Below are 9,159 nucleotides of genomic sequence, written 5' to 3' on the forward strand. Positions count from 1 at the left end.
CATGACTGAGGGATCCACAGCACGTCTTCTCCCTCTTCTAGATAACACCGCTTGAAATAGCTGAGGATAATATTGTACTCTGATCCCTTTTTTTTTTTTTTTAAGATGAAGTATCCCTCTGCCGTCAGACTGGAGTGCAATGGCGCGATCTCAGCTCACTGCAACCTCCGCCTCCCAGGTTCAAACAGTTCTCCTGCCTCAAACTCCCGAGTAGCTGGGACTACAGGTGTGTGCCACCACGCCTGGCTAATTTTTTGTTTTTAGTAGAGATGGGGGTTTCAGCACGTTGGCCAGGATGCTCTCAATCTCTTGACCTCGTGATCCGCCTGCTTCGGCCTCCCAAAGTACTGGGATTATAGGCGTGAGCCACCATGCCTGGCTGATCCTTTGTTTCCTAAACTGAAGATGCCCAGTTTTTTCAACTATTTGTCTAATGACTCGATTTATAGATTCTTTTAGCCATCCTAGCATGTAAAACTTATACTTTAAAATATACTAGGATTTCTTTTGAAATGCAGTCTGTTTATTAAGAATATCTAACACAAATGATAAAAATCCAGCTCAAATTGATAGAAGCACATAAAAGCAAAACAAACAAAAAAACCTGGGTGGGAGATAGATAGATGTAGAAGCTACCAGTTTCAGGAGTAGAATTGTTTTCAGTCACAATTGAATCTAAGGGCTCAAGTGATGTCACAGGGACTAGATCAATCTTCCTATCTCTTTCTTCTGAGTAGATTAATTCTCTGGTCTGATATCCTAGTAGAGAGATGGCTACCAGAAGATTCAGACTGTCACTTGGCAGCCCCATGAAAGAATGCTCAGCCCCTGATTGTCCCTGTGAAAGCCATGGTAGTTAGTAGAATAGCAAGGGATCATACCATATGCCCAAGAGAATGAGCTCTTAGTCACGTCCAGAGTGTTGGAAGTGAGCTGGAATTAGACACGTCCAAAGCCCATGGAGCAAGGGTGAAGAAGCAGCAGCTCGACTGCCAGCAAAGGGAGGGATGAAGGCGAAAAAGGCAAAGCAATGCATGTATACCAAATCTAGCATCCCCTTTAAACATTCATCCTAACACATATATGATAGGGAAGCATTAACAATACCCGGGGAGGTGGTGACTTTTTCAGAATTTGAATCCCACTAATTCCATTTCCTTTGTAGTCATCAAAAACCTTGTATTGGCAAAGAACAAACCCCTCATATCCCTTTGTTTAGAAAGAATTGTATACAACTCATAAATGATAAAAATGGCAAACCTAGAAGGAGCCTGGAGAAGCTGCTGTCATCTAGGTCTCCGTGTCATTTTTAAATCCTAATTTAGAGGCTTTAAAAGGCTGTTTTGAGGCCTTGGTGGATCACTTGAGGTCGGGAGTTTGAGACCAGCCTGACCAACATGATGAAACCCCATCTCCACTGAAAATACAAAAATACAAAAATGTGGTGGCGCGCCTGTAATCCCAGCTACTCAGGAGGCTGAGGCATGAGAATGGCTTGAACCCAGGAGGTGGAGGTTGCAATGAGCTGAGATTGCGCCACTGCATTGCAGCCTGGACGACAGAGCAAGACCATGTCTCAGGTAAAAAAATAAAATAAAATAAAATAAAAAAGACGGAATGGTATGATTTCTTTCCCTTGTCCTGGCTTATTAAGCGTCTCCTCCTGTGCTTAACCAGACTCTCTCTTGCTGCAGTTTAAGAAGGAGGTTTGGTCCTTTGCATGGCATCATGATGTCCAACTTCTTCTTTAAAATATTTTAGATACTGGAAATAACAACCAGTCTTCACCTCCCAGGTTTAACTATAATCAGTCATCATATTTAATTATACTTTACTTTTTTAGTTTTTAATGTTTTCCTTCTTTTCTGAACCCTGTCAATCTTCTTCAAACTTTTCTCACCTTCACATGGGAGGACACAATTATTTCCAATGGTTTTCTCCAGGCGAGGTATCATGGAGAAGTTAGTTTGCATCAGTCTATGTGTATCGTTCTTGATATTTCCAGATAGCATGGCCATGAAGACACGGGGGGAAATGAAAGGTACCCACATATCAACCTCTATGGACCAAGAGAAAACACAACGGCAGACGGTGCGTTCTGGGCACGCAGACGGTGCAGCAGCTCTGCAGATCTTGAGCAACAGTGAGCCGTCTACCATCTTCTAAACATCGAATCATTCTCACTCTATTCCATCAGAATTTGCAATAAAAGATTGAGACTACATTGAACTGACCTTCCTGGTACCTATAATCAAAACACTTGCTAAGTAAACAAAAAATTCTAAGCCAGAAAAAAGTTTTCACTCTTTAGAGAACAAACTGTTTGTTAGTGCACAATACCTTAGATAACCATTTAGAAATAATTTAACGTCTGTGTAGAAATAAGATGAGCCTTTTCTTAAAACAGGAACCTTTTTTTCCCAGGTATCAGAATTCATCCCTGGTCGGATCTTAAGCTGGTGTACCCGGGGACGTAGTTTTTTGCCCAAGCAGCTTCCAAAAATACAATTTTTCTACCAAGGGGGCTACTCCTGGCATACCATTCAGAGCTGAACCTCTCCAGGCTCCTAAAAGAAATTGAGGAGCCTTGTTAGATGGTGATGAATCGACCTGTCAGAGTTCCACGATAACAGATGATAAGTCACTGACACCAATGCCCAAGTGAACAGCAGGATATTGAAAGTAACATTCATCTCCGAATTTCCTGAGCCCTTATTTTCCTTCACTTCTTTCCTTCTATCTCGCCTCTCCTTCTTACCCTTTGTTTTCTGTCTCTAGTTTATTTCTTGAACTATTTTCTCTGAAATACCTTCAAGCCCAGTAACATGGAACAGAAGTGAGTACAATATCCATTCTATGTATTGAATTACATTTTATATCACCTGCTCTTATTTTAAACTTCAGCTGAATTTAATATCTAAGTACAATTGTTAAAAATGTGTGCATCTATGTTTTTGTTCATTTTTATTTTGCGGATTGGTAATTTTTTGGGGTAAGTACATTCCTTCAAAGCACCACCATCCCTTGCTAACACTGGTTACATTAGAGAGTATGTCTGAAAATGGTAAAATAAATTTAAATAACTTATCATTTGAGCCTCAAATAAACTCAGTCTGACCACTGTCCATGTTGACCTCTCATTGTATGATCAGTTTAATGGAAGGGGCAGATAAAATTGATCAGATCATTAAAACTTTCCCCTAAGGTAACAGAAAACCGGCTCAGTACTACCCAAGGCAGGACTGAGTGTAAGAGAAAACAATGGCTGAAGGTTAGAACACATTTGCAAATGTTTTTGAAGCTAGAAACTCTTTCTTTCACATAAGTCTTACCAAAAAGTGTAATGTCTAAATTACATGACAGGGGGTCATGCTGATGGGCCCTGGGACCCAGCCAGCTCCTTCTCTCCCTTCAACCTGTCCCCTTCTACATGTATACAGACCCCCAAGTATCCCCCAGGCCCACCGTGGAGCACCTGAGAGCCCTGGAGCATAGTTTGTAGCTGATCTCCTTTGAGTGAGGTGGTTTGAGGTTAAACCTGATGAAGTCAGGAAAATTCCGCTGAGCCTGAGTTTTGCCTTCACAGCATCCGTGTGGTGGACCAAGGCAGAGTCTTCAACTGCAAACAGCTCCCTATGGCCAGTAGTGAACAATGGACCTTGGGGCACAGTTCCCAACAAGTACGGTTTGCTACATCCTGGGGCCTTGAAAACTACACTACAATACATACTTGAATTGATACAGGGCCAGTATTAGCATTATGACATTTTAAGAGACATTGATCTCAAGTTTCTTTCCAAGGGACCTTTCTGGCTTTTTCCATTGAAAGACAGTATCTCTTGCTCCTGATATTTTCTTTCCTTTTTCATATATTTTTAGTGGTATGTGTCCCTGATTCAACCGTTACTCCAATATACAGAGGCAGACAGAGACACCAGGATGCATGCATCGTAGTATATGGTAGTCCAGCCTGGGTGTCTGCTCTAAACACCACAAACTATACAGAACGAAAACATTCAATCAGTCAGGGTTTTGTGTCACTCTCTGTTGCAGTTGTGAGTTTTTAACGATGCCCAAGGAAGGGCTTGCTCCAGGCAGTGCCATTTCCACTACCCCCCACCCCACTCTGTCCTTGATCTTGACCTTCATGGCCATGACCCACCTGCACCCACTGTCTGCTTCTCTACCTGGCCATCAAGTCACCATCCTCGGCCACTGGGAATGATGCGTAACCACAGCCACCATACCCAATCTGGTGTCCTTGATTCTGTCTCTGCAGCGTCTCGCAATGGATGGTGCCCCTGATTTCTGTCTGCACCTGCCTGCTGCAGCTCTAAGCTCTGCCTGGACAGGACACACCTGTCATCTAGAATCCCATCGTTCCTGCCTTTGCTCTTTAGCCTTCCCTTTCAGTTTCATCCAGAACTAGCTGTGGCCTAAGCACCCTAACCCTGCCTAGGTGCCACCCCTATCACCAATTGACTGGAGGGATTATAAAACATATGCCAGGAGATTACATTAAATTTGCAGAAACTTGCCTCAAGGAATTGACTTTTATTTTCAGTTAGAAACAACTAATGTCAATCCTCCAGTTGTCAAAACAAAAACTGGTTAAAACCATGCCACTTGCTGTCATCAAACTATCGAATGCCAAGAGCATTTTGAATTTTTGCAGAGACAGTCATTGTCCTCAAACGTATATTTAGCTGCACCATCCAGACCAAAAGAACACCCATTAATGTGTGATGGGAAAGGATTTGGTTCTATCGGGTAAACACTGGGTGCATGTGTCAGTGAATAGTACTGAGTTGCTGAAGTTCTTTTGAGCCATATAATTATGTTGTTAACATTGCCAGTCACACCTGTAGCTGGAAATGACTGTACTCAAATCATGTTTCCCAGAAACACAAACTTTGTGAGCTGTGGAGGAAAACATTTCCATGAATTAAAGAAATCCACCTAACTTTTTCTCTTTTTTATTCCTTCAAATACAGTAAGAGGCAGTCAAGATCTGAATTTCAGATCACAATGTGTTGTATTCAACAGAAAATGCAAACAAATTTTTTCTTTAATTTTGCCAATAGACGGAGACAATCACTTTGGTGGCAACCAGTCTGTTTACGGATTTTGGGTTCAGTTGTAATGCACTTCAGTCTCCTGGGGTTCCATGGAATGAAGTTTCAGAAACTTTGCCCCTACCATTCCCGCTGGGTACAATCGAGGCAAAAGCAGTTTCCCCGATTTTAATCAGATACTACCCTTGCTTTCAGTGTTCCGGGCCCAAAATGCTGCTGTCCATTGGAGGCAGCTCAGGCTGTGTGTTAACATGCAGACCGTGACTGCCTCGCCGATGAGACAGAGCACAGAGGATCAATACGTCTCTGCACGTCAGCTCTGCACACCCATGGGAAGTGGCTGCCTGCCTGCTGTGTGACCTGCCGGCTTCTTGGTTTTATTCCCTTGTCACAGCCTCTTGCTCCAAGATACACTTTCCATTTCGTGTGTTCCCTGCCCCTTCTGCCAATGAAAGAGCCAGTAGAAAAGATCAAATGCTTCATTGCTGAACTCCACTACCTGACCCATGGCTGGCGGAGACGCAGCCCAGGGCACGGCTGTACAGAGCCGTCCCTGCGCCAGGGCTGACCACTGAAGCCGCCGTGAAAATGTGGCCGGGTCTCAAATAAGAACTCGGAGCCAAGGAGGAGGAAAAGAAAAGAGAGGCACTATTAGGTGGGGAAGAACGGACTGTTTATCTGTTGCTTTGTGTCTGTTCTCTTAATTCTGTTACCATTATTAGTGTTAATGTGATTAGCGCTGTGTACTTTGTTTGGATGAAACCTCGGAGATGGAGACATTATGGGTAACAGCAACAGGGAGTCGCACTTGCTAAACGCAGCTGCCTGGGCTCACACCCCGATCTCTTAATTATAGGCCTAGTCCGTAAGAGACAAAAGCCTGTTCCACTGCAGAACCCACATGCTTGACATTTTGCCACTGAGGAGGCTCTCTTTATTTCTCGCTTCCTTTCTGAGCTCAGGCCTCCTTAACTGCAGTTTTCCTATAATTTTTCACACGTTAAGATCCTTCTTATGTAAAGGTTACAAATGGAAAGCATCTTGTGATTTTTCCAGTGGGCTGTCATCCTGACTTCAAGTTTAGAGAAAATCAAATCAAGAGGGCGGCAATTAGTGGAAGCCTGTGACCTGCATCCTTCCCCCTCCACTCCTGAGTTCTTAATAGCGTTTCCCCTGGGGAGCGGTGGCCTGCGGACTCATCAATGACTCAGGAAATGGCATAAACACTTCTAGCCTGCCCTGCTGAAACCCACCGCAATCTCCTTTGTTAACTGTTGAAAAGTTCTGTGATGGTATTATTATTATTTTTTTAAATTAAAGGCAAGAAATATAAAGATGGCATTTAAAAAATGGGATTAAATTAGATGGCATTAATTGATCACATCTTCTGCCCCGATGTGACTTTGATGGCGTGAACATCAGGTGTATAATGCTGTGTAGAAGGGGAGTGGCTGCTTTCAGGGCTCATGGTCTCCAGGGACATTCACAGGAAAGTCTATTCAGACAGAGGATATTGTGTCAGGAGCAGCCAGGTCGCAAGGCAGCCACGTCCTTGGGCTTCTCGGGGCTTTAACATGTTAACACAGGCTGGATCCTGCGATAGCAAAGCTGCAATTGCTGGTGACAGGGATGAAGACCTCTGAGCTCACTCAGAATTCCCGGCAAACAAATCAAGAGCTGTGTGCATTGCCTGGGAGGCGTTACACATTCAGGGACACCATTAACTGGTTTCTAAACTCTGCCTCTTGATAAATCCCCAGTGGCTTCTTGAATTGAGTTCTTAAAGTACTAACATCTTCAGTGAACCTCAAACAATAACAAGAGTGGACTGTGGCAAAGGGGATTATGTATCAGTTTAATTGATTCCTAACTATGCACGTACAGTTGATATTTTGAGGTCATTTACAATGTTTCCACATTCATCACCAGTAACATAGAGCTGAGACTGTTAGGTGGGTCATGGAACAGCTTATCATAAATTATTACTCCTGTTTACCGACTCACACATTCACTGAAGAAGAGAATTTAGTATATATGGTAGATCTATCTTGGACCTTGTTCAAAGATAATCATGCCTCAAATACAGCCTTTGAGCACCTGCTATGTGCTGTGTCTGAGAAGCTGTTCCAGCATCCTGGGTTGGCCCAGGGCTTGAAATTCATTGTTCATGATTGTCGTGGGTTGGGCTCTCTGGTAGCCAACACTGAGACAAGGTGTGTATTAGGTATCAAGATGCAAGTTGTGTAATAGAGTTGCACATTTGGGGTGCAAGGCGTGTAATGGGGTGCACATTTGGGGTGCAAGGCGTGTAACAGGGTTGTACATTGGGGTGTAAGGTGTGTAATGGTGCACATTTGATTGTAAGGTATATAATGGTGCCTAATGGGGTATAAGGCGTGTAATGGTGCACATTTGTGTGTAAGGTGTGTAATGGTGTCTATTGGGGTGTAAGGTGTGTAATGGTGTACATTTGGGTGTAAGGTGTGTAATGGTGTCTATTGGGGTATAAGATGTGTAATGGTGCACATTTGGGTGTAAGGTGTGTAATGGTGTCTATTGGGGTATAAGGTGTGTAATTATGGTGCACATTTGGGTGTAAGGTGTGTAATGGTGTCTATTGGAGTGTAAGATGTGTAATGGTGCACATTGGGGTGTAAGGTGTGTAATGGTGCACATTTGGGTGTAAGGTGTGTAATGGTGCACTATTGGGGTGTAAGGTGTGTAACGGTGTCTATTGGGGTGTAAGGTGAGTAACGGTGCCTATTGGGTGTAAGGTGAGTAACGGTGCCTATTGGGTGTAAGGTGTGTAATGGTGTCTATTGGGGTGTAAGGTGTGTAATGGTGCACATTTGGGTGTAAGGTGTGTAATGGTGACTATTGGGGTGTAAGGTGTGTAATGGTGCACATTTGGGTGTAAGGTGTGTAATGGTGACTATTGGGGTGTAAGGTGTGTAATGGTGCACATTGGGGTATAAGGTGTGTAATGGTATCCATTGGGGTGTAAGGTGTGTAACGGTGCCTATTGGGGTGTAAGGTGTGTAATGGTGCACATTGGGATGTAAGATGTGCATTGGGGTGCACATTGGGGTGTAAGGTATTAGGTGCACATTTGGAGTATAGAGTGTGTATTGGGAATACACATTTGGGGTGCAAGATGTGTTATAGGGGTGCCCATTTATGTGTAAGGTGTGTAACGGTGCACATTTGGGTATAAGGTGTGTAACGGTGCACAATTTGGGTGTAAGGTGTGTAAGGGGTGCATATTTGGGGTGCAAGGTGTGTAATGGGGTGCATATTTGGGGTGTAAGGTATGTAATGGGATGCATATTTTGGGTGTAAGTTGTGTAATGGGGTTCACGTTTGGGGTGTAAGGTGTGTAATGGGGTGCACATTTGGGGTGCAGGGCATGTATTAGCTATCAACACCTGTGAAGGGAAGGAGTGAGAGCAGGAAGTCCAACTGTCAGGAGTCCTCCTGTGGGTGGTCCTGGGTCACCAGGGGCTGCCCTGGGAGTGTAAGGCCGGGTGGGCTGAGTAATGTGTGACGATCTCACTCTTTTCCGGAAGAGTGGGCTCTGGCAGCAGGTCTCTGTGTCCACACACAAAAGGAGGTGAGGAGAAATCTGAGAAAGCACCGTCTAACTGCTCAGGAGTTCAGAGCAGAGGCAGAGGAGGAATTCACTCAGGTGAGGTAGGGAGGCCTCATAGAAGAGGCAGGATTTTAACTGGCCCAGAAGGAGGAGTAAAGTTAGATAAGGAGAAAAGTGAACTCAGCACTTCCCAGGCAGAGGCAAGGACCTAAGGACAAGTTGGGGATGTGGGAGTGGAAAATCACATTTGAGAAATGGAAATAATTCAGACAGGTCCAAGATATTTGAGAAGAGAAGGAAAAGGGGGCTTGTTATGCTCTGAATGCCTGTGTCCCCCAAGTCTATATGTGTGACCCTAACCCCCAAGGTGATGGTATTAAAAGCTGGGGCATGGGGGAGGTGATGAGGTCATCAGGGTGGGGCTCTTGCAGATGAGATTAGTGCCCTTCTTGGAAGACATGAGGGAACTTGCTTCCTCTCTCCACCCCTCTGCCA

This window comes from Rhinopithecus roxellana, chromosome 11 (assembly GCF_007565055.1).
Source record: "Rhinopithecus roxellana isolate Shanxi Qingling chromosome 11, ASM756505v1, whole genome shotgun sequence".
NCBI classification, from domain to species: Eukaryota; Metazoa; Chordata; class Mammalia; order Primates; family Cercopithecidae; genus Rhinopithecus; species Rhinopithecus roxellana.